Here is a 27711-nt window from a genome sequence, read left to right on the forward strand (position 1 = left end):
TTTCTTTATAATTTAAGTTTCACTTGTGTGTCCTAAAATAACCACAACTATGAGCGGGGGGGGGGGGGGGGGTTAAATTCTGAAGAATGATGCAGAACTGGAAACAGGCTCCAGACACTGTCAAAAGCCTCAAATTTTTATATTAAACCATGTTATGCCTACATATATTTAGCTCTTACAGATTAGCTGAAACTGTGCTGCTATTTCCTGTATGAAACTTATCACCCCAAGTGCAATGGAAGAAAAGTGCCCTCGTGACAATGCCCTTATTCTTATCGGTTTCAGTTACAGTGAGATCTGCAAACATAGTTGGCATTCAAGTCAGGTTTCTTGAGTAGCTTTTGAGATTGTGTCAGTTCAAGAAATGCACCATATCTCCGTTTTTCATTATCTAACTTTTTATTATTCCATATTTGTGATGTCTGGTGTGGCGGTGTGTATGCTTGTGGATAAGTAGTATATGTAACAAGCTGGTGGTGTGTGTGTGTGTGTGTGTGTGTGTGTGTGTGTGTGTGTGTGTGTGTAGCTGTAATGTCTCACGATTATGTTCCTGACAAATCTAGTACTGCACATGTCTGGTGATAAAGGGTTGTACATAGCTATTTCTCCTCTTCTTGCAAGCTTGATGTTCAACAGTCAAGTGCCAGTGCACAGTCATGCATTAGCAATCTCATCTACACAAATAGGTCTGGTGTTTTATTGAAGAAGGAAGGAAAATCTTTAGAAAGTGGAGTTGAGAGTTAAGAGTTTCTCTTGATGGAAATGCAAAACTTGCAGTCTTATGTAAAGGAGATAAGAGGAATGGTGACAGCATGACCAATGGTAGTTGGCAGCATTTGCTACTTTCTGTTTGCTACAAGCTCTAAGGTTGTTAGACTACTATAAAATTGTTAGTTCTAGTTAGATAATGAAAGGTCACTTGTTAAAACAAATTTTAAATAAAATTATTTAGAACACGCCAACAGTAAGAAGGATAGCTCTGCATAGGGTAGTTCATCTGACAAAATAAAGTTTTTATAATATAATTGTCACCTACTAAGCTACTTTATTGATAGAGAAATCAGTTTATTATTGTGTTTTATGCGCCAAATAGTTATTGGAGAAATCAAAGATGTGGTCATTATGTGAACTATAATTCAGTGGCAGTGAATGTGGACAAGTAACGGTATTATGAACCTCAGAAAAAAGAACTGGAAGAAACAAAAATGTGTTTTACAACTTTTATACAAAATCGTGCAAAAACTCTGGCTGGTAATCTTCATACAGCAAAGCAAAACTCTGCTCAGTGTTGTTTGGATGTTCTGTAGTCAATCCAGATCACTTCAGAGGGTTGCAAGGTTGGTTCCATGTACAGCAGCTGCTTCTTTCTCGCAAACTCTCAGATTTGAGCTGGTGCACCAGCTTTAATGAAGTAAGTGTGCATAAGGTATTTCCCACCAACTTTCATTGCACTGCCCTCCCCCCTCCCCAACAATGAAACTCTGTGAAACTACTAAGGTACAAATATTTTCGAATGTTATTTCTTTCTGCATCCGTGCAGGGTCCAGAAAGTTTGTCACCAATGGGCACCATCTTGTGGAGAACTGGATATTTTACAGGCACCACATTGCCAGTAGTATGCATTTGGTTACACACGTGCCAACTGTAGCTATCTCCATGTGTCATAAACTAGTTATAGTGATTAGAGAGAATGAGGTAGGTCAGATCCTTCCATATTCTAATGCGCCATTTATCTGCCAAGAAGCCAATAATAGCATTATTTCGTGAGTATGAATGAGATGTCTTCCAAGATTCTTACCAGTTTGTGACACACATGATGACTTTAAAATAAGTAAGAGGATTTGTAAATGTCAACATGTATATATACTTACATGGAGTACTTTTGGTGGCATGCAGACCTTGTTACTAACACCTGATGCAAAAAAACTTTGCTACCGCCATAGAGAACAGATGTTGTAAAGTTGGAAACTTGTTATTATTTTGGGTATGTACCCTCATAATTATACTATCCGCCAAAAATGTAGCATATGAAACAAACATATAAGAACACATAGTGTATTTAAATAAGGGTATAATGAATAGGTCTTTCCAGAAGGTGGCAGTGTGGAGTGTAGCATTGTATGGAACAGAAACTTGAAGAATAAGAACTACATGCAAGAAGAGAACAGAAGCTTTTGAAATGCACTGTTGCAGAATACGGAAGATTAAGCGGAAGATCATGTAACTAATGAAGAGATACTGAGTCTGATTAGGGAGAAAATAAATTTATGGCACAACTTGACTAATAGTCAGGATGCTGAGGCACCAAGAAATCATCAATTTGGTAATGGATGGAAGTGTGGAGGATAAAAATTGTAGAGGGAGACCAAGTCTTGACTGCAATAAGCAGTTTCAAATGCATATTCTGTAGTTGCACAGAGGGATTTCCCCTGTGAGAGGGATGAGAGGCAAAGTAAGTAGAAAGTGTCCAATATACGTGCCCAACACTAGCGTTAAGTCTTGTACTGATTAGAATTATTATGTGGTTGATGTTTTAGTGAGTAAAGTGGGAGGGTCCTGTGTACAACCAATTGTAGTTCTCTCTTGAGCCCCCACGTAGCTGCCGTGTCACCTGTTTTGTGGGTATGGAGAGCCTTGTGAAGTGTGACTGCTTGCTGCTGACAACACTTCCCCATGCCACTGCACTCTGTCAATTCCAAAGTAATTTTAATTGGAGGAAAGTGATAAGTATCCTCTGTCTCATTGTCAGTGTGGTAAGGGACGATTGTTGGTAGTTCAGACTAAAGGTCATCACCAGGTGATATCTTCTGCAAGCTACTATGACTTGTCTTCATTTGAGGATAGTAAGTTGCAGGATTACACAAAGATGAAGAGTTTTGGACAGAATGGACTAGTGTGAACAGCTGCATCAGACCAGTTTTCAGACTGAAGACCACAAAGATGGGCATAACATATTAATTAGTTGCAGCTACAGGGAATTGCGCATTCCTGGGCCGACCAACACTTTCTGAATGGTCATTTCAAGTGCACATATAGACAGTATGATAGTGTTGAACATTGTGTGTTGTCTGCAGCAAACTGAACTTTCCAAAGTGTGCATGTGGACAAGTTATGGAGTTTAAGGTGACTTGTTTACTTATTTTTAATTACTTTTTATTTTTGGAGTGGATGTGTTGCAGTTTTGGCAATGTGTGCATTTGCCATATTGTGTAATTGTGCAACTGCAAAAGGAGAAAGTGAGATGCAGTACTGATGATATTTGCACTTAAAGATGCAGGGCAGTGAGAATTGTCCCTATGTGTATTCAACTAAATGATAAACTTGTTCCGTTAGTCAGTGGAGGAATGTGGAATTTCATTTCTAGTCTTCGCACAAAATGGGGAAACTGCTACCTGTTTGAAGATGTTTCTTCACTGTGGCTTTTGTACATAAGTAATATTTGGTTCGTGGATACTATGGAACCTGAAAGCATACCTATTCAGTGTGTTACTAGAACTATAATCCAATAGAATACTGCACATTCCAAGTTTCAATAAATTTTTGGGACTTTTTGTCTGAATTGTAAGTGCTTCCTTCTTGGTCTGTCCATGGTGAAATTTTTACTTTGACAAAACACAGAGAATGGCTCACTTCAGAGACACATTTTCTCAGTGGATAGTTTTATTTGTTAATTCTTTCATTTTTTGTGGACAAAATTTAATTCATTACTGATCATTCCTGCACAAATCTTAACATAGTTAAGGATATCCTTGATAAAGAGAGAGTTCCTGCAGTGGGCAAGTAAGGATTCAGTCGTACATATGATTAACGTGTTTGCTTATTCTAAGTTGATTACTTTGTAGATATATTTATTCGTGTTACTGTTGATAAGAAATTGTTCAGATAGTAGAATTATTGAAACCCAGTTTAAAAGTGAAATAGTTGTTGTAACTGACTGCTGCAGTACCGGATTTAGACATTTTTGGCATAAATTGTTGGGCTATGTACCAGTAGTCTTTTCCGTTTGGGTAAAACAATATTTAGATAGATTTTGAGTGTTTCTGTGTTGCCCTTCGTTACATTGTGGGAACTGCTACAGAACTTTGGTTTACAGTCCAGAAATTGAAAGATCAAATGTGGCTAAATTTTAAGAATAATTTAGTGCAGTTTAATTGTATATTAAATGTGTTTGATTTCTAAAATTGTAGTGCACAAGTTGTTTCATCAAAAAGTAATGTTAGCGTTTGATACAATACTTCCTAATTCCTGAAATCAGTATTATTAATCTGACAATTTTATTCATGATTCCAAGATCATAAACAGTGCAGAAATGAATTCTTGTTCAGGAAAGGCTCAGCTGTATCTAGTCCACAAATACAATGTCAGAATGTCTTGTGTTCCATCTCGTATGTTATTATCCACTATGGATGATGAAGAGAAACGGTAATTTAAATTGGCATTCATTTGGGTATGAATCTGCAACCAGTCCCTGTTTTGGACATATTGATGCCATTTATTTTTTGTACCTTAGCTGGACAATGTTCAGTTAGACGCTGTCGCTGTGCTGGCGGAAATAGCGGAAATTTAGTTATTGGTTGCAAAACTTTAATGAAACAAAAAGGTTGTTAGGTTTTGGGCACTTGCGGTGCTCTGTCTTGCGGTATGTATGGCTACCATAAGGCATCCATAAAAAAAATCAGGAGTTTGAAGCTGTTTTATTCATAGGCATATGATTCTTTAAAAAACTGGGGATTTACGAATATCAAAATTTAGTCTTTTGCACTATAATATAGTATGGTGTACTAAAAATCGAACGCCAGTGTGTACGAAAGTAAGTGGAAATAAGTAAAAGGCGAAAGAGTAACCACTAAAGCTACTTTGGATAAAATGAAATGCTTGTGATCCAAATAAGACTTTATTGCAGTGCAAATGGCATTCCTATGTTACTTTTTTTATTTAGTTTTGAGTGGTTTTATGTACTTAATTTTTTCCTGTCATCCTCTTGCTGTATGTCCTGTGCTCCTCACACGAAGCTGTCTCAGATTTTGTAGCAGTTTGCGATAAAATTGTGGGAAATGCCAGCAGTCATTTCTCTTTGGTTTGAATGCCAAACTCCATTAACAAGAATATTATGAGGATAGATTGCTACTCACCACAAAGAGAAGTTGCAGATTGGGACAATCAGAATACTACTAAATATTTAATCTTTTGGCCAAAAGGCCATCTTTGGAAGTAGGAAGCACATAGCCAGTTGCTCAAGGGGAGGGGACAAAAAGAAAACCACCCACCCACCCACACACACACACACACACACACACACACACACACACACACACACACACACACACACAGTCACTGTCCACTGTCTCCAGCTGCCGTGGGCAGACTGTAGGCTGCAATTGGGTCTGACATGAGCATGCATGGAAGATGGGTGATGGGAGCAAGGAGGCGGCATGAGGCGGAGGGATAGCAGGGATATGGTGTGAATAGCATAATGCTGCTGTTACAGAGTTGGGTCACTGTACTTGGGTGGAGGGGGCAATAGAGCATAAAAGAGAGGGGGGAGAAATAGAGAAAGGGGCAGGGCATGTTGGTGGAATGGAAGGTGTATGTAGTGCTGGAGTAGGAAGAGGGAAAGAGTGTTAAGTAGGTGGAGGACTGAGACTAAAGAAGGGTGGTGCCAGGAGGATTATGGGAACAAAGGATATGTTTTAGGGAGAGTTCCACCTGCATAATTCAGAAAAGCTGGTGTTTGTAGGAAGGATGCAGACAGTGGAGCATGTGAAAAAATCACTGAAGTGAAGCCCACCATGTTGGGCACCAGGCGGTGTTCCAGCTGTCCCATGGTCACAGTTTGACAGTGGCCATTCATGTGGGCAGATGACTTGTTACTTAGTTGTCATGCTTATTAGAAAGCAGCACACTGGTTGCTGCTTTGTTTGTAGATCACATGGCTGCTTTCACAAGTAACCCTGCCTCTGATAGTATTGAAGATGCCTGTGCCAGGGCAGGAGGATGTGGTAGTGAGAGGATGTCTGGGACAGGTCTTGCATCTATGTCTTTTGAAGGTATATGGGCCATGAGACAAGGGGTTTTGCGAGAAGGGGTAGCATAGGGACGGACAAAGATATTGGCTAGGTTCAGTGTGTGGCAGAATACTGCAGTGAGAGGGTTGGGGAGGATAGTGGGCAGGATATTCCTCGTGTGAGTGGACACAATGAAAGATAGTCAAACCCCTGGCAGATACTGTAATTCAGTTGTTCCAGTCCTGGATGGAGTGATATTGAGTCATGAGGAGAGTGCTCCAATGTGGACTTATGGTGGGTATGTTAGAGGTGGTAGGCAACTGGATAGACAAGATAAGGGAAATCTGTCCCTTGGTGTATTTGGAAAGGAACTGCTTGTCACTACAGATGCGTTGATCTCAGGTGACTAGTGTGTATAGAAGGGTCTTCTCGGTATGGAATAGATGGCAGCTGTCAAAGTGTGGAGGTATTGTTAGTGGTTGGTGGTTGTTGGATTTGATGTGGCCAGAGGTACTGATGTAGCCATTCTTGAAGTGGAGATCAGTGTTGAAAAATGTGGCTTGGTGTGTTGAAGAGGACTAGATGAAGCGACTGGGGAAGAAAATATTGAGGTTCTGGAACTCTCCTGCGAGCTTCTGTTAAGTTTGGAAGGTAGAAGACGAGGTACTGGCAATAGTAAAGCTGTGAGGACGGGAAGTGAGTCGTGCTTGGGTAACTCAGTCGGTAGAGCACATGCCCGCGAAAGGCAAAGGTCCCGAGTTAAGAGTCTCGGTCCAGCACACAGTTTTAATGTGCCAGGAAGTTTCAACCCTGGTTGTACTGGACATGGCAGCAGATACTGTGTTATGCAATCATTTGCTTATTTGCTGTCAAATGCCCGTAGAAGGGAATGACTTGGTGAAGTGCTGCGTCAGAAATACAATAAGAGAAAGGAGCATAAGTGTGGATTGGGCAAGTGTGGGTAAGAAGTTGATCTTGTCTATTGCAAAGGAACTGTGTCAGGTTTTACTGTAACTAATTTAGGGCAGTCATGGAAAATTTAAATTCGGGATGGCTGTAAGAGGATTTGTAGTTTGCTTCTCCCAAATGCAAGTATGGTGCTGTAACAACTAAACCATTTGAACCATTCAGCGTTATAATGCCTCCAGTTTATTGCTGTGTCATCTGGGTATCATTAATAACTGTAAGCACTGAGTGAGTCATGTACTTTATCTCCTTACCCCGTGGTGTCAAATCTGTTGTTGGCCAATAATAGTCAGGTAGAGCTATGTCACTGTATGCTACTAGACTTGGTGATGATAGTCAACACCAATAATATTGACTAGGAATGTGTAGTGCAAAATGATGTGACACTAGTGTCTGCATTAATACCTCTTCATGGGAAAATGCCATAGCCTATGCGTCACTGGGACATGAGAACTACTGTTTGCCCCCAGGGACCAGTTGAAAGTTCCATGTTACATACTGTTAACGAATGTTCGAGCATATGGAATTTGTTCTCAGATACGTGAACAGCTTGAAGACGTTTCAAGTGATAGAACTCGGTATGCTGTCCTGGATAACATGTGTTGTTATGAGACAAAAGTTACGCGGGGAATACCCCAGGGAAGTGTGATAAGGTCACTTTTAATCTATATACACATAAAGGATCTGACAGATAGGGTCCACAGCAGTCTGCTGCTATTTGCTGATGAAAATGTAGCATACAGCAAAGTGTTGTCTTAGAGTGGGTTTAGAAGGATACAGATTGTTGTGCATAGAATTTCCATTTAGTGTGATGAATGACGACTTACTATTAAATGTGGGATAACGTAAGTTAATGTTGATGAATAGGAAAAGCGATCCTGTAACATTCCAATACAGTATTAGTGATGTGCTGCTTTAGATGTTCATATCGATTAAATATCTAGGCGTAATATAGCAAAGTGACATAAAGTTGAACAAGCACTTAAGGTCAGTGGTAGCGAAGATGAATGGTTGAGTTGGTTTGTTGGGAGAATTTTTGGAAAGTGTCTCTCATCTATAAAGGAGATTGTGTACAAAACTCTTCTATGCCCATTCTTGATTATTGCTCGTATGTTTGGAATCTCTGTCAGGTCAGATTAAAAGAAGACATTGAAGTCGTTCAAGTCTATCTGCTGGAGTGATACACGTAGGTTTGATCAACACTCAGTTTTATGGAAAAGCTCCATGAACTCAATGTTAATCTTTTTCGCAAAATACAATTGAGAAAGTTTATAGAACCGGCATTTGTGACAGGAAACAGAATGCTCCTACTTCCACCAACATAAAACTTGTGTGATGATGACAAAGACAAGACAAGATAAGAGAATCAGGGCTCGTATGAAAGTGTATAGATAGTCCTTTTTCCATTGCTACATTTATGAGTGGAAGTGGGATGGTAATGACTGTATAGCAACAGTACAAGGGACATTCCACCATTGTGTCATACATGTTCAGAAGTCTGTCACTCAACCTTTGGGACCATATTGGAGCTGGCACCTGATTGCACTGGGGATTGGAACAGTTGTATGCAGTGATATTTATGTGGAGAGACATTTCTGCATAGCCGGGGGTGCCTGTTGGGTTAATTCGCATATTGCAAGTAGCATATAGGCACACTAAGACTTTGTTTCCTATCTAGCAGTGTACCACAGCTTGCTGTTGTCTTATGACATGAGTTATTAGAAATTAGTTTTAATTTATGTTCAGTCTTTGAAAAAACTAGGAATTAGTTTTAATATATGTTGAAAGGTTGAAAAAAGTGTGACCAATCACTTTATTATGATGATTTATTTTGCCTTTACCAGTTCAGCAACATCTACATAATACTTCGCAAGCCACCTAAAGGTGTGTGTTGGAGAGTACTTAAGGTACCACTATCTGGTCCTTCCAACCCTGTTCCTTTCGCAAATAATGTATGGGAAGAATGGTTGTCAGTAATCCTCTGTATTGACTATAATTTCTCGAATTTTCTCCTCATGGTTGATATGTGAGATGTTTGTATTGGGAAGTAATAAGTTGTCTGACTCCTCCTGAAAAGTGCTGTCCCGAAATTTCAATAGTAAATCTCTCCGTGATGCTCAACGCCTCTCTTGTAATGTCTGCCAGTTGAATTTATTGAGCATCTCCATAACGCTCTCTCACCAGCTAAATGATTCCCTGACAAAACATGCTGCGCTCGTTGGATGTTCTCTCTTCTATCAGTCCTACCTGATAGGGATCTCGGGTAGATGAACAGTACTCAAGAATCGGGCGAACAAGTGCCTTATAAGCCACTTCTTTCATGGATGAGTTTCATTTCCTTAAGATCCTTCCATTTAATCTGAGTTTGCTGCCTGCTTTTCTCACTATCTGTTTTATATGATCATTCCACTTAAGGTCGATCTGGATAGTTACGCCTGGATGTTTCACGGCAGACCCGTCTCCAGCTGTTTCTCGTCAATAGTGTATCTGTACAGTAGTGGATTTCTTTTCCTATGTATGCACAATATGTTACATTTATTTAAGTTCAGGATCAAATGCCAGACTCAGCACGATTCGTCAATTATCTGCAGGTCTTTCTGCAAATTCTTACTATCTTCTGGCGTTGCTACTTTGGTATAAACAACTGCATCATCTGTGAATAGCCTTAAAGAGCATCCAACGCCGTCCACTAGATCATTTATATATAGACTATTGTGAACAGCGCCAGTCCTATCACATTTCCCTGTCGTGCTCCTGATATTATCTTTACATCTGCCGATTTAGTTCCGTTAGTAACGACGTGTTGAAGTCTATCTACAAGAAAGTCTTGCATCCAATCGCAGGTCTGCTCCGATACTCCATAAGCTCGTATTTTTTCATTAAATGGCAATGCAGGATGGTGTCAAAAGCCTTACTGAAATCGAGGAATAAGGCGTCAACTGGAGCGCCATTGTGCACTGCGCAGTTGGTCTCATGGAGGAACAGAGCGAGCTTAGTTTCGCAGGATCTCTGTCTGCGGAATCCATGTTGATTTTTATGGACAAGATGCTCATTTTTCAAGAAAGTCATAATTCTTGAGCATAGAACATGTTCCATAATCCTACAACAGAGTGACGTCTATAATTGTGTGGATCTGTCTTATGGCTTTTCTTCAGAACGAGAATGACCTGCAGTTTGTTCCAGCTGTTAGGTACCTTTCGTTGCTTAATCGATCTACGATAAATTACTGCTAGAAGGAGAGCAAGTTTTTTTTTTTGCACAATCTTTATAGAATCTTATAGGTATCTCATCTGGTCATGAAGCCTTTCTACTACTAAACGATAGTAGCTGGTTTTCAATTTTGCGATCGCTTATCTCAGTATCTCCCATTTTGACGTTCGGATGACGTTTGAAAGAAGGGACAGTATTACGATCTTCTGCGATGAAACAACTTCAGAAGACCGAATTCAGTATTTCGGCCTTCTCTCTGTTATCTTTCTTTTCGGTGCCAGTGTGGTTGTTGAGAGAATGAATAGACGATTTTGACCCACTTACATAAAACAAAATCTCTTAGGGTTTTTATTCAGGTCGATTGACAACTTCTTACTTTCAAAATCAGTGGACGCTTCTCATTGCTCTCCTCATCCTCATTTTCACTTGTTCAGCTTTCGTTTGGCAGCTAGGTTTTTACTCCCTTTGAATTTGAGATGAAGTGAAGTTCCGTGCAGGTTTGTGCATATGGAGATGGTGGTTACTTATGTATATATAATGATATCAATATTGCATAAATTATTGCTATCAGTATGTAATAACGAAGTTCATAAGGGAAATGGCAAAAAAATTATCATAAAAAAGCGACTGGTTGCTGTTTTTTTTATCTTACAGGATATCAACAGTCACATCCACCATGGGAAGCTACGACAAAAATTTAAAAATCTTAAGAATAATGATACGCAGCAACTTGCCATCTGCATAAGATCCGTTAAATTTTGCTTTACCTGTATTAATTTTTTGTAATGTTGATTTCCTGTACTCGCTCATTCCGTGACCTTCAGGATTTACTCTTCAGTTTTGGCTCGTGGAACCAAATGTACAAAATAAAAATAAAAAATTGGTAAAATGATATTTAATAGATGTGTGATTTATTTGGCAAAACAAGATGTATTTTTGAGAGAGGGAATGAGTGAAAGTAGTTGCGTGTGATTTGTCTGTGTATCTGTTGCAACAATTTTATATTGTGTGTCCACCAACACAGATTTTGATTTTAAGAATGTCTCGAGCGGGGTGTTGCAGTGATTTCTAAGAAAAGGCATGGCCATGAGATAGCATCGTCTGTCCTCATTAGCAAATATTTTACAAAATGTAATTGACATTGTAGACTTCTTATCGTTTACAGAGAATGCCATGAGCATTTAGTTACAGTGTCTACAAGGTTGCCAGTGCACTAAACTACTTTTCAGTTTCTTCATAATGTCCCATGTTTGTGACATTTTAATCTTCACTGTAATTTCCGTGCTTAGGACACAAAATTTAGAAACAATTTAAAATCATTGCAATAATCTCATCCTTCTTAATTGCTAACTTCTTGTAAACAACGTATGTGCATTCGACCATATTGTTGTTGTGGTTTTCATTCCTGAGACTGGTTTGATGCAGATCTACATGGTACTCTATCCTGTGCAAGCTTCTTCATCTTCCAGTACCTACTACAGCCTACATCCTTCTGAATCTGCTTAGTGTATTCATCTCTTGGTCTCCCTCTATGATTTTTACCCTCCACGCTGCCCTCCATTACTAAATTGATGATCCCTTGATGCCTCAGAACAAGTCCTACCAACTGATCCCTCCTTCTAGTCAAGTTGTGCCACAAACTTCTCTTCTCCACAATCCTCTTCAGTACCTCCTCATTAGGTATGTGATATAACCATCTAATCTTCAGCATTCTTCTGTAGCTCCACATTTTGAAGGCTTCTATTCTCTTCTTGTCTATTCTTGTCAATTCCCATTGAAATTTAGAACTGATCAGGCAACTTGGTGGCCAAAGTACTTTGCAACTTCTCCAAGATTTTTTAGCAGTGATTTATCCTTTGGTTTCATCTTCGGAGACATTGAAGTGCAGCGGCGTAAACCCACTGCAATTCCACATATCGCTTGCCATGTGCTCATTATTGAGCCACTGGTCCACAGTACAGTGATAGAAGACCAGGGACTTTTGGTTTTCAGGGATATTCCCCTGAATACCCTACCAACCATCATCCAACATTTCTGGGGAAAGATGTATTAGAGCAGAACAGGCAGGAGCAAGGCCACAACACTGAACTTATATCCACAAACACTGATTAAAATTATAATTGGAACTCATAATATCTGTGTCAGAAAACCATATTCTAGCTAGTTAGATATAATCTTCCCCAATGATATGTGTCGCAGATAATGGCAAACAGGGTGGTGTATCCCACTTCTGGAACAACCTGTTCCAAGGGCCACTACTTGAAGTGTTGTGGGCTCCTTAGAAATTGCGACACTTCCATCTTCACACAATGTCTCAAACTCAACGCAGTGCACTCCTTGCACCCTTGGGTAGGACCACCTCTGCTGTTGGTTATCTCACCTCAGCAACTGCCACCATGTTAACAGTAACTTTGAGCATTGATTTCTTTGTCCATTTTCTCCTTGCACGATTAGACAATTTAATGTATATATAATTCAGTTATGTCTGTGATGTCCTTCCAGCTCTTTGTAAGTAATATGGGTATATTGTTTAACAAAAACTGCTTACGTACATGGAATTTCAGTCTTGCAAAGTTTCCAAAATTTCTTACCTTTTTTCATTCCTCTGTTTCTAAAATTTAAATTTCACGTGTAGTCATATCATCATCACTTCCTGAAATAATTAGTTTAAATATGATGGAAGATAGGAAAGTAATGCAAATTAATTTTATTACAAAAAAGGTTAATAAGTTACAAAACATAAAAGAATCACAAATTAACTCCTTTTTTTACCTGCTGTTCTACGTCATCAGCAACTTTGACACATTTCTCCCATTATGGTACCAGTTTCAATATGTCCTGTTTGTGGAAATCTGTTCGGTTGGAGTATAGCCATCTGTGGACTGCCGATTTCACTTCCACATCTGTCACAGTGTTGACCAGCCCGGTATTTCTTTGTGGGACCGAATAGATGAAAGTCTGACAGTGCGAGTTCAGTCTGTGTGGTGAATGCAGGAGCACCTCCCACCAAAATTTAGCCATTTCCTCATAAACAGGAGCAGTAACATGGGGCAAGCATAATCAGGAAGGAGTTTGATTCTGTCAACATTAATGTTGTGCCGTTTCTCACGAAGGCCTCAATGCGGCTTAAGCAAAGTTTTAATGTAGGCTGCAGCATTCATAGTAGTCCCATAATCAGCAAAGTTCATCAGTAACACACCGTGGATATCCGACAACACTGTGACAAGCAGTTTCCTAGCAAGTTGAGTCACTTTGAATATTTTTTGTACTAGGGAACCAGCGTGTTTCCAGTCCATAGAGGCGTGCTTGTTTTCGGGCGTATAGTGGTACGCCCACAATCACCAGTGATGATTCTTTTCACAGCATCATGCCCTTCTGTGGCGTAATGCATTTAGTGGTCCAAGCTTGTCACTATTCTCTGACACTGTCAGGTTCTTAGGTAACCAGCAAGCACTAACTTTAAGAAATTTCAACATGTTATGAACAATATTGTACACTGGCCATAGGAAATGTCGAACTGCTGTGATAAGCTTCATGGTTGCACACGCCGGTCATTCAAAATTGCTGCCTCAGTGGCTACAACAGTCTGTGAAGTTGCAGATGTTACGGCCCGTCCGGAGCGTGGAGAATCAGAAAGTTTCACACGGCCCTCTTGGAAGAATGCGTACCACCTGGAGACATTTCTATTCTCCATATAGTCATCCCCATAGACACCGCGGATGTCAGTGTGAATTTCACTTGTTTTATGGGCTTTGGCTCACAAATAGTGAACTACACTTTGTTGACAGTGACATGCGCACCTTTTTTTGTAGCTCAGGCGTGTGTCACTAGAGCTGCGTATGAAAACAAAATACCTTTTGTAATGCCAACTTCAAACTATATGGTCATGACATTTCAACATTCAAGCTGCAGTACCAGGAGAAAAAAATAATTATTGTGCATTACTTTCGATCCTCCCTTGTATGAATGGCTGTGAAACACATTATATTCTTAATAATCTGGAATGCCGCTGGAGGTATTGGTATTGTGCTGGGAAAGGCATAAAATTGATTTTGTCATAATCTTTTTAGAAATTGGTACTAACTTATTTTCATGATTTGACAAATTTTACCAAATAACACATGTAAATCATTAGAAGACATTTTATTCGCATGTGCATATTGTGATTCCATCATTGGAGGCGACATTATGAATTTCTGTTAATATGAGGACGAGTTTAATAATCAAATGTTTCTACACTTGGCCGTCTATTTACATATAATTTTGCATGCTAATTACTGAAATCGAATGTCTTGATGCAGTTGATGAAGTGTCATTGTGACAACATCCACCAGAGTTATTTTAGTGTGAAATGGTAATTTTCGAAGCTAGCATATTACTTTCATATGAAAGTTTTCACCTTTAGATCAACAAACAAAAATTATATTTCTTTCATAGTGGCAGTTGGTCTCCACAAAGAAATTTCCTAGCAGGTTAAAACTGTGTGACCGAGAGTCGAACTAAGAACACAGCCTTTCACGTGCAATCCTCGTACCTACTGAGCTATTGAGGTATGACTCGTGACCCTTGATCACAACCCTGTAGGGTTTCTGTCATATCTTTTTCCAAAAGACATTTTAACCTTGTATGGCTCTCCGAAGGTCCTTCATACTGTGTCAAAAGTTGTGAAGAGTTATTAAAAGATGAACAGTTACATCGCGCACTGCACTGCGTTCTAAATTCTCAGTGGCAAGAACAGAAGTTGTACGCAAGATTGGCTAAATGCTCTCAGCATACTTGGAATTCGTCAGGCTTCAAAGTCTCTGAGGCTGGTGCTAAACAGCAATGTACCAGTCAGTTTAAATGGTGTTTACTGACAGCAGTTTTACCATCAGGCACGAAGCTGATCCAGATCCCATTCTTGGAAGTGGCAACTTGCAGAGTCTCCACACATTGCAATACGATGATTGTTACTTTGCTACAAGAGTTGAAATGACTAACATGTAACTTTTGTCTTTCTCGGTGCCACGATCTTATGTTGAAGGCAAGTTAAAGAGAAATCGAAGACGTGGGAGGATGATTTGAAAGTGGAGATTCTCTTTGAATTAAGCGGATTAAAATGTATTTTTTCACTAGTTTTGACAATAGAAAATTCCACTTCTTTCCCCTTCGTGAAGTCCCCATCGCTTTTTTTTTCATGTAGTGCCGTGTGTGGTGCATTCGTAGCAGCGATTTCGTTACTAACCCTCTTTTTATGGCCCCTCTGTTTCAAAACAGTGTGTTAAACATTTGAATGTATTATCAAGGATGCACTAAGAAAGTGAACATTAGAAAATTATTAGAAAATTTTCGAGTGTTGTAATGTGACTGGATTAGTGATTTTCTGTCTGAGATGTCACACATAAAGTAAAACAGAAGTGATTTCTGGTGTTGCCCGAGGTAATGTTGAGGGCCCTGTGTTGTTCCTTATCTATATAAACGATTTAGGAGACAATCTGAGTAGCCGTTCTAGGTTGTTTGCAGTTGATGCTGTCGTTTATCGTCTAGTATAGCCATTAGAAGATCAAAACCAATTTTAAAATGATTTGGGTAAAGATACCTGTATGGTGCGAAAATCAGCAATTAATTGACTCTAAATAATGAAAAGTTTGAGTTCGTACAGATGAATGTTAAAAGGAACTTCAGTCAAATTTAAAAGCTGCAAATTTAACTAAATCTTGGGTTTTACATTTACGAACGACTTAAATTAGAACACACAGAAAATGTTGTGAGGAAAGGTGAACCAAAGAGAGCGGTTTATCGGCAGAACATTTAGAAGATGCAATAGATCTACTAAAAAGACTGCCTGCTCTACGATTGTTCATCCTCTGCTGTGCGTGTGGGATCCTTACCAGATAGGCTTAACGGGTACACCGAGAAAATTCAAAGAAGGACAGCACATTTTTTGTTATCAAAAAATAGGGAAGAGAGTGTCACAAGCATGATACAGAATTTTAGTTGGGAACAAAGAGGTTTTTTGTTGCGGCGGGATCCGCTCACGAAATTTCGATCGCCGTCTTTCCCCTCCGAATACAAAATATTTTGTTGACGACGACTTAAATAGGGATAAAAGATCATCGTAAAACAATGGAAATCAGAGCTCGCACTGAAAGATATCGGTGTTCGTTTCTTCCTCGCGCTGCTCGAGAGTGGAAATAATGGAGAATTAAGGTAAAGGTCCAGACAAACGTGTGGTTCCTGAAGAGGGGCAGCAGCCTTTTCAGTAGTTGCAGGGGCAACAGTCTGGATGATTGACTGATCTGGCCTTGTAACAATAACCAAATCGGCCTTGCTGTGCTGGTACTGCGAACGGCTGAAAGCTGGTAATTTTTCCCGAGGGCATGGAGCTTTACTGTATGATTAAGTGATGATGGCTTCCTCTTGGGTAAAATATTCCGGAGGTAAAATAGTCCCCCATTCAGATCTCCGGTCGGGGACTACTCGAGAGGATGTCGTTATCAGGAGAAAGAAAACTGGCGTTATACGGATCGGAGCGTGGAATGTCAGATCCCTTAATCGGGCAGGTAGGTTAGAAAATTTAAAAAGGGAAATGGATAGGTTAAAATTAGATATAGTGGAAATTAGTGAAGTTCGGTGGCAGGAGGAACAAGACTTCTGGTCAGGTGACTACAGGGTTATAAACACAAAATCAAATAGGGGTAATGCAGGAGACAGTTTAATAATGAATAGGAAAATAGGAATGCGGGTAAGCTACTACAAACAGCATAGTGAACGCATTATTGTGGCCAAGATAGATACGAAGCTCACACCTACTACAGTAGTACAAGTTTATATGCCAACTAGCTCTGCAGATGACGAAGAAATTGTATGATGAAATAAAAGAAATTATTCAGATAGTGCAGGGAGATGAAAATTTAATAGTCATGGGTGACTGGAATTCGAGTGTAGGAAAAGGGGGAGATAAGGAAACGTAGTAGGTGAATATGGATTGGGGATAAGAAATGAAAGAGGAAGCCGCTTGGTAGAATTTTGCACAGAGCACAACTTAATCATAGCTAACACTTGGTCTAAGAATCATGAAAGAAGGTTTTATACATGGAAGAACCCTGGAGATTATAAAAGGTATCAGATAGATTATATAATGGTAAGACAGAGATTTAGGAACCAGGTTTTAAATTGTAAGACATTTCCAGGGGCAGATGTGAACTCTGACCACAATCTATTGGTTATAAACTGTAGATTAAAACTGAAGAAACTGCAAAAATGTGGGAAATTAAGGAGATGGGACCTGGATAAATTGAAAGAACCAGAGGTTGTACAGAGTTTCAGGGAGAGCATAAGGGAACAATTGACAGGAATAGGGGAAAGAAATACAGTAGAAGAAGAATGGGTAGGTTTGAGGGATGAAGTAGTGAAGGCAGCAGAGGATAAAGTAGGTAAAAAGAGGAGGTCTGCTAGAAATCCTTGGGTAACAGAAGAAATATTGAATTAAATTGATGAAAGGAGAAAATATAAAAATGCAGTAAATGAAGCAGGCAAAAAGGAATACAAACGTCTCAAAAATGAGATCGACAGGAAGTGCAAAATGGCTAAGAGAGCACAACTTAATCATAGCTAACACTTGGTCTAAGAATCATGAAAGAAGGTTTTATACATGGAAGAACCCTGGAGATTATAAAAGGTATCAGATAGATTATATAATGGTAAGACAGAGATTTAGGAACCAGGTTTTAAGTTGTAAGACATTTCCAGGGGCAGATGTGGACTCTGACCCCAATCTATTGGTTATGACCTGTAGATTAAAACTGAAGAAACTGCAAAAATGTGGGAAATTAAGGAGATGGGACCTGGATAAACTGAAAGAACCAGAGGTTGTACAGAGTTTCAGGGAGAGCATAAGGGAACAATTGACAGGAATAGGGGAAAGAAATACAGTAGAAGAAGAATGGGTAGGTTTGAGTGATGAAGTAGTGAAGGCAGCAGAGGATAAAGTAGGTAAAAAGAGGAGGTCTGCTAGAAATCCTTGGGTAACAGAAGAAATATTGAATTAAATTGATGAAAGGAGAAAATATAAAAATGCAGTAAATGAAGCAGGCAAAAAGGAATACAAACGTCTCAAAAATGAGATCGACAGGAAGTGCAAAATGGCTAAGCAGGGATGGCTAGAGGACAAATGTAAGGATGTAGAAGCTTATCTCACTAGGGGTAAGATAGATACTGCCTACAGGAAAATTAAAGAGACCTTTGGAGAGAAGAGAACCAAGTGTATGAATATCAAGAGCTCAGATGGCAACCCAGTTCTAGGCAAAGAAGGGAAGGCAGAAAGGTGGAAGGAGTATATACAAGGTTTATACAATGGCGATGTACTTGAGGACAATATTATGGAAATGGAAGAGGATGTAGATGAAGACGAAATGGGAGATACGATACTGCGTGAAGAGTTTGACAGAGCACTGAAAGACCTGAGTCGAAACAAGGCCCCCGGAGTAGACAACATTCCATTAGAACTACTTACGGCCTTGAGAGAGCCAGTCATGACAAAACTCTACCAGCTGGTGAGCAAGATGTTTGAGACAGGCGAAATACCCTCAGACTTCAAGAAGAATATAATAATTCCAATCCCAAAGAAAGCAGGTGCTGACAGATGTGAAAATTACCGAACTACCAGTTTAATAAGTCAGAGCTGCAAAATACTAACTCGAATTCTTTACAGACGAATGGAAAAACTGGTAGAAGCCGATCTCGGGGAAGATCAGTTTGGATTCCGTAGAAATACTGGAACACATGAGGCAATACTGACCTTACGACTTATCTTAGAAGAAAGATTAAGAAAAGGCAAACCTACGTTTCTAGCATTCGTAGACTTAGAGAAAGCTTTTGACAATGTTGACTGGAATACTCTCTTTCAAATTCTGAAGGTGGCAGGGGTAAAATACAGGGAGCGAAAGGCTATTTACAATTTGTACAGAAACTGGATGGCAGTTATAAGAGTCGAGGGACATGAAAGGGAAGCAGTGGTTGGGAAGGGAGTAAGACAGGGTTTTAGCCTCTCCCCGATGTTATTCAATCTGTATATTGAGCAAGCAGTAAAGGAAACAAAAGAAAAATTCGGAGTAGGTATTAAAATCCATGGAGAAGAAATAAAAACTCTGAGGTTCGCCGATGACATTGTAAATCTGTCAGAGACAACAAAGGACTTGGAAGAGCAGTTGTATGGAATGGACTGTGTCTTGAAAGGAGGATATAAGATGAACATCAACAAAAGCAAAACGAGGATAATGGAATGTTGTCGAATTAAGTCGGGTGATGCTGAGGGAGTTAGATTAGGAAATGAGACACTTAAAGTAGTAAAGGAGTTTTGCTATTTGGGGAGCAAAATAACTGATGATGGTCGAAGTAGAGAGGATATAAAATGTGGACTGGCAATGGCAAGGAAAGCGTTTCTGAAGAAGAGAAATTTGTTAACATCGAGTATAGAGTGTAGCCATGTGTGGAAGTGAAACATGGACGATAAATAGTTTGGTCAAGAAGAGAATAGAAGCTTTCGAAATGTGGTGCGACAGAAGAATGCTGAAGATAAGGTGGATGGATCACGTAACTAATGAGGAGGTATTGAGTAGAATTGGGGAGAAGAGGAGTTTGTGGCACAACTTGACCAGAAGAAGGGATCAGTTGGTAGGACATGTTCTGAGGCGTCAAGGGATCACCAATTTAGTGTTGGAGGGCAGCGTGGAGTGTAAAAATCGTAGAGGGAGACCAAGAGATGAATACACTAAGCAGATTCAGAAGAATGTAGGTTGCAGTAGGTACTGGGAGATGAAGAAGCTTGCACAGGATAGAGTAGCATGGAGAGCTGCATCAAACCAGTCTCAGGACTGAAGACAACAACAACTACTGTAAAGATGGTTCGATGAACCCTCTGCCAAGCACTTAATGCGATTTGCAGAGTAACCATGTAAATATAAGTAAACCTAGCGTAATGCTGGATAAACATAGCACCATCAGAATGTAAGTTTGCTGGCGTCCCCAAACAGCTGCATAAATGTCACAGTGCAGGATATAACAGAAAAGTGTGTCGCGGGATGACAAGTAAGAAAACTGCCCGAAAGTGAGACATTTATACTAGCGTTGATATTACTTTGTCCAGCTCTTGTTCTTACAAGGGTCATCAACATCTTACGTTCATATGGTTTCGATGCCTTACATCAATTATAACCAGAGTCCTCTATCAGGAGCAGAACTAATTGCAGCGCAATTTCGACCAAGGGTAGTTACAGCGCTCTGCTCAGTTTGTTCGTGTTGGAAACTTGTCAGCTTGAGTGGAGAGTACTTACTATGAGACAATAAGTTTCGTTTGCCCATGCCCTCTTATCACCTCATCAGATCTTGCAACGTATGTAGCAACAGGTAATAAAATTAAGAATACGTAAAACTTTTTTCTAGACCTAAAGAGGAAACAGATGGAGTACCGTTTTTTGTACGACGCTGTAAAGGGGAATGGCTGAAGATGTTCTAGATGGTAAAGCTATCAAAGATTGTGTGTGGTAAGAGAGAGACGCGTAACAGAAGACAACGCATAACGATGCAGAGTTATACCTTCTCGAGTATGAATTTGACTATTAAATCTGCAGTGAAACTCTCTTCAGGTCTTGTGATTGAAAGAAATTACTATTACTGGGCTAAGCACAAGTCATCGTTTCGTGATCCATCCAGACCATCTACATGTACATGACTAATCTGCGATTCTCTATCGTTCCACTCCCGAGCAAAGCCGGGGATTGAAATTACTTGAAAAGAACCTGTTGTAACGGAAAATACCTTTGTACTAGTTATTGTCACCCCAATTCGCATGTCAATCCATGACTCTCCCTCCCATATCTTGCGGTAATAAAGGGTGTACATTAAGCCGGGGAACACTTTCAATTATTTATTGCACAAGAACTAAGCATTGTACAGATGTCATACATATTGCATTTTGAAGAGAAACTCTGAAAGTTTTTTTTACAAACATTCGATATGCGAATCATGAGTGACCGGGCAGACGTCAGTATGGTAATCGAATTCTTGCCATATCGGTCCCAGCATGGCATCGTCGACTTTGACAGTCGCTTCGTATTCTCTCCCGGAGCTCTGCTGCATTACGTAGTAGAGGCGGTGCATACACCAGATCTTTAATGTGTCCCCACAAAAAAAGTCACACGGAGTGAGATCTGGTGTTTTAGCCGAACTCCAACACAGAAAGCTCGCTCCGCACCTGAACTCGCCATGTTTGCGACTAGCGCTATCGGCAAATAATCAAAGTACACGCTGTGGTGGTATGCATGGAAAAAAAAAATTCCAGGTTTTCTCTTCAAAATGACACATCTATGACATTTATACAATGTTTCGTTCTTGTGCAATAAATAATTGACAGTGTTCCCGGACGCAATGCACACCCTGTTCAAAAAGGATCTCATATCGCACAACAATACTTCCTTCAGAAGAGGACGGACAAGCGTAGAGTAGGCAGTCTCTTTAGTAAATCAGTTGCATATCTTAAGTGTTCCCCCAATAAAACACAAGTGTTTGGTTCGCCTCCCTCACAGCTTTTTTGTGCGTGATCGTTCAAACTTAAGTTGTTTGCAGTTGTAATCTGTAGGTATTTAGTTCAATTGACAGCCCTTAGAGTTATGCGATTTATCGTGTCACCTGAATTTAACGGATTCCTTTTAATAGTCACACTTTTCATTATCTACAGTCAGTTGAAGCTTTTCGCATCATAACATATCTAGATCATTTTCCAATTGGTTTTGATCTTTTGATTACTTTACTAGACGCAAACGACAGCATCATCTGCAAACCATCCAAGAGAGCTTTTCAGTTTGTCTCTTAAATTCTATATAATAGAGTAAGAACAGCAGAACGTCAGGTATCACTTCTATTTCATTTGATGACTTCCCATCGATTACTACGAACTGTGATCTTTCTGACAGGAAATCACGAATCCAATTGCACAGCTGAAACGACTCCATGGGAATGCAGTTTGATTAGATGCAGCTTCTGAGTAACGGTGTCAAAGCCCTCTGAAAATCCAGAAGTATGGAATTCATTTGAGGTCCCCTGTCGATAGCATTCATTACTTCGCGTGAATAAAGTGCTACTCTAGTTTACAAGAATATTTTCTGAATCTGTGCTGACTGTGTCAGTAGATAGTTTTCGTCGAGGTAATTCATAACGTTCGAACACAATATATGTTCCAAAATCCTACTGCAAATCTACAACAGTGATACGGTTTTTAATTCAGTGGATTACTCCTATTTTTCTTCCATGAATATTTATGTGCGCCTTCCCAGTCTTCAGGTACGGATCTTCCTCCCTTGGGAGCAAGACGATTTGCCTGTTAAATCAGCCACAGCAACCTCAGAGAATCTTGATCCCTGCAGATCAGAGATAGAGATTAATATGATTTTACTAAACTGCGGGAGCATCCAAAGAAAGGTCCCAGAATTAGTATCGCTTATGAAGGTTAGATACACATATAGTATTGGGAACAGAAAGCTGGTTTGAAGTCAGGCGTCAGTGACAACGAATCCTAGGTTCAGACTGGAATATTTTTCGTAAGGATCGGTTAGCCGCCAATGATGGCGTCGTGTTTATTTCAGTAAAATTTCGATAAAATCTAGCTAGGTTATCGCGGATTCCGAATGTGAATTAAATTTGGTGAAATTGAGTATCAAAGAACGGTCTAAAATGGCGATCGGATGATTTTATAGACCACCTGGGTCAAGACCTTTAGTTGTCGGGCGCTTCTGACAGAACTTGCAGAATATCGTTAGTAATTTTCCTAATCGTGCCGTTGTAATAGAGAATGACATAAATTTGCCAGGTGTAGATTGGGAGTGTGATGCCATCAAAACTGGTGCCAGAGACAGGGAATCGTGTGGCATTGTTCTGGATGTCTTGTCCGAAAATTACCTTGAGCAGATAGAGAACCAACTCGTGAGGATAACGTCTTACACCTCCTGGCAACCTTCCCCCATAAACCATGGACCTTGCCGTTGGTGGGGAGGCTTGCGTGCCTCAGCGATACAGATGGCCGTACCGTAGGTGCAACCACAACGGAGGGGTATCTGTTGAGAGGCCAGACAAACGTGTGGTTCCTGAAGAGGGGCAGCAGCCTTTTCAGTAGTTGCAGGGGCAACAGTCTGGATGATTGACTGATCTGGCCTTGCAACATTAACCAAAACGGCCTTGCTGTGCTGGTACTGCGAACGGCTGAAAGCAAGGGGAAACTACAGCCGTAATTTTTCCCGAGGACATGCAGCTTTACTGTATGACTAAATGATGATGGCGTCCTCTTGGGTAAAATATTCCGGAGGTAAAATAGTCCCCCATTCGGATCTCCGGGCGGGGACTTCTCAAGAGGATGTCGTTATCAGGAGAAAGAAAACTGGCGTTATACGGATCGGAGCGTGGAATGTCAGATCCCTTAATCGGGCAGGTAGGTTAGAAAATTTAAAAAGAGAAATGGATAGGTTAAAGTTAGATATAGTGGGAATTAGTGAAGTTCGGTGGCAGGAGGAACAAGACTTCTGGTCAGGTGACTACAGGGTTATAAACACAAAATCAAATAGGGGTAATGCAGGAGACAGTTTAATAATGAATAGGAAAATAGGAATGCGGGTAAGCTACTACAAACAGCATAGTGAACGCATTATTGTGGCCAAGATAGATACGAAGCCCACACCTACTACAGTAATACAAGTTTATATGCCAACTAGCTCTGCAGATGACGAAGAAATTGATGAAGTGTATGATGAGATAAAAGAAATTATTCAAGTACTGAAGGGAGACGAAAACTTAATAGTCATGGGTGACTGGAATTTGACAGTAGGAAAATGAAGAGAAGGAAACATAGTAAGTGAATATGGATTGTGGCTAAGAAATCAAAGAGGAAGCCACTTGGTAGAATTTTGCATAGAGTGTAACTTAATCATAGCTAACACTTGGTTCAAGAATCATGAAAGAAGGTTGTATGCATGGAAGAACACTGGAGATACTAGAAGGTATCAGATAGATTATATAATGATAAGACAGAGATTTAGGAACCAGGTTTTAAGTTGTAAGACATTTCCAGGGGCAGATGTGGACTCTGACCCCAATCTATTGGTTATGACCTGTAGATTAAAACTGAAGAAACTGCAAAAATGTGGGAAATTAAGGAGATGGGACCTGGATAAACTGAAAGAACCAGAGGTTGTACAGAGTTTCAGGGAGAGCATAAGGGAACAATTGACAGGAATAGGGGAAAGAAATACAGTAGAAGAAGAATGGGTAGGTTTGAGTGATGAAGTAGTGAAGGCAGCAGAGGATAAAGTAGGTAAAAAGAGGAGGTCTGCTAGAAATCCTTGGGTAACAGAAGAAATATTGAATTAAATTGATGAAAGGAGAAAATATAAAAATGCAGTAAATGAAGCAGGCAAAAAGGAATACAAACGTCTCAAAAATGAGATCGACAGGAAGTGCAAAATGGTTAAGCAGGGATGGCTAGAGGACAAATGTAAGGATGTAGAAGCTTATCTCACTAGGGGTAAGATAGATACTGCCTACAGGAAAATTAAAGAGACCTTTGGTGAAAGGAGAACCACTTGCATGAATATCAAGAGCTTTAATGGAAACCCAGTTCTAAGCAAAGAAGGGAAAGCAGAAAGGTGGAAGGAGTATATAGAGGGCCTATACTAGGGTGATGTACTTGAGGACAAAATTATGGAAATGGAAGAGAATGTAGATGAAGACGAAATGGGAGATAAGATACTGCTTGAAGAGTTTGACAGAGCACTCAGTGCACCTGAGTCGAAACAAGGCCCCGGAGTAGACAGCATTCCATTGGAACTACTGACGGCCTTGGGAGAGCCAGTCCTGGCAAAACTCTACCATCTGGTGAGCAAGATGTATGAAACAGGCGAAATACCCTCAGACTTCTAGAAGAATATAATAATTCCAATCCCAAAGAAAGCAGGTGTTGACAGATGTGAAAATTATCGAACAATCAGTTTAATAAGCCACAGCTGCAAAATACTAACACGAATTCTTTACAGACGAATGGAAAAACTAGTAGAAGCCGACCTCGGGGAAGATCAGTTTGGATTCCGTAGAAACACTGGAACACGTGAGGCGATACTGAACCTACGACTTATCTTAGAAGAAAGATTAAGGAAAGGCAAACCTACGTTTCTAGCATTTGTAGACTTAGAGAAAGCTTTTGACAGTGTTGACTGGAATACTCTCTTTCAAATTCTGAAGGTGGCAGGGGTAAAATACAGGGAGCGAAAGGCTACTTACAATTTATACAGAAACCAGATGGCAGTTATGAGTCAAGGGGTATGAAAGGGAAGCAGTGGTCGGGAAGGGAGTAATGCAGGGTTGTAGCCTCTCCCCGATGTTATTCAATCTGTATATTGAGCAAGCAGTAAAGGAAACAAAAGAAAAATTCGGAGTAGGTATTAAAATCCACGTAGAAGAAATAAAAACTTTGAGGTTCGCCGATGACATTTTAATTCTGTCAGAGACGGCAAAGGACTTGGAAAAGCAGTTGAAGGCACAATGTCTTGAAAAGAGGATATAAGATGAACATCAACAAAATCAAAACGAGGATAATGGAATGTAGTCAAATTAAATCGGGTGATGCTGATTGAATTAGATTAGGAAATGAGACACTTAAAGTAGTAAAGGAGTTTTGCTATTTAGGAAGTAAAATAACTGATGATGGTCGAAGTAGAGAGGATATAAAATGTAGACTGGCAATGGCAAGGAAAGCGTTTCTGAAGAAGAGAAATTTGTTAACATCGAATATAGATTTATGTTTCTGAAAGTATTTGTTTGGAGTGTAACCATGTATGGAAGTGAAACATGGACGATAACTAGTTTGGACAAGAAGAGAATAGAAGCTTTCGAAATGTGATGCTACAGAAGAATACTGAAGATAAGGTGGATAGATCACGTAACTAATGAGGAGGTATTGAATAGGATTGGGGAGAAGAGAAGTTTGTGGCACAACTTGACCAGAAGAAGGGATCGGTTGGTAGGACATGTTTTGAGGCATCAAGGGATCACAAATTTAGCATTGGAGGGCAGCGTGGAGGGTAAAAATCGTAGAGGGAGACCGAGAGATGAGTACACTAAGCAGATTCAGAAGGATATAGGTTGCAGTAGGTACTGGGTGATGAAGAAGCTTGCACAGATAGAGTAGCATGGAGAGCTGCATCAAACCAGTCTCAGGACTGAAGACAATAACAACAACTCCTGGCAACATACCGCCCTGAACTTAGAAATCAGTTAACGTGGAGGAAGATATCAGTGGTCATAAGGCTGTGACAACATCTATGACGACGGGCCCTTCATGGAATGTTAAGAAAAGTAGGGAGGTATATTTGCTCAGCAAGGGTGACGGGACACAAATTTTAGGATAGATCAGCAGTCAGCATCATATATTCGGTGATGAGGACGAAGATGTGGAGAACAAATAGAAAAAATTCAAAGGCATCGTTCAATAGGCCCTAGACAGGCATGTTTCGAGTAAAAACTTTAAGCGATGGGAAATATCCACCGTGGTTTAATAGCCGTGTTATAAAAGCGCTACGTAAACAAAGAGCACTTCATCTCAGATTCAAGAGAAGCAAAACCTAGCTGACAAATAAAAGCTGAACGAAGCGAAAATGAGCGTAAGGAGAGCAATGACAGAAGCGGTTAATGATTTTGAAAGTAAGACGTTGCCAGTTGACCTGAGTAAAAACCCTAAGAGATTTTGGTCGTATGTAACATCAGCAAGTGGGCCAAAAATATTCGTTCATTCTCTCAGCGACCACACCGGTATCGAAACTGAAGATAGCAGAGGGACGGCCGAAATACTGAATTCGGTCTTCCGAAGTTGTTTCACCGCGGAAGATCCCTCCTTTCAATCATCGTCCGAACGTCGAATTGGAGATATTGAGATAACCGATCGCGAAATTGAAAAGCAGCTACAATCGTTTACTAGTGGAAAGGCTTCAGGACCAGATGAGATGCCGATAAGATTCTATAAAATTGTGTGAAAAAACTTGCTCTCCTTCTAGCTGTAATTTATTGTAGATCGATTAAGCAACGAAAGGCACCTAACGACTCGAAAAAAAAGTGCAGGTCATTCTCATTTTTTTAAGAAAAGCCGTAAGACAGATCCACACAACTTTAGACCTACATCGTTGACATCAATCTGTTGTAGGATTATGGAACATGTTTTATGCTCAAGAATTATGATGTTCTTGGAAAGTGAGCATCTTGTCCATAAAAATCAACATGGTTTCCGCAAACAGAGATCCTGCGAAACTCAGCTCGCTCTGTTCCTCCATGAGATCCACAGCGTATTGCACAATGGCGCTCAGGTTGATGCCTTGTTCCTTCATTTCAGTAAGGCTTTTGACACCGTCTCGCATTGCCGTTTAATGAAAAACATACGCGCTTGCGGAGTATCGGAGCAGACCTACGATTGGATGCAAGACTTTATTGCAGATAGAATTCAACACGTCGCTAGTAACGG

The 27711-nt window shown here is 40.1% G+C and overlaps 1 protein-coding gene across 6 annotated transcripts in view; it reads left to right on the top strand.

Moving 5' to 3' along the window:
* LOC126348550 (metastasis-associated protein MTA3) overlaps positions 1-27711 on the top strand; it is a 202181-nt gene that overhangs the window by 20501 nt on the left and 153969 nt on the right. The gene's annotated exons all lie outside the window — the stretch shown is intronic.

This window comes from Schistocerca gregaria, chromosome 1, assembly GCF_023897955.1.
Source record: "Schistocerca gregaria isolate iqSchGreg1 chromosome 1, iqSchGreg1.2, whole genome shotgun sequence".
Lineage (NCBI taxonomy): Eukaryota > Metazoa > Arthropoda > Insecta > Orthoptera > Acrididae > Schistocerca > Schistocerca gregaria.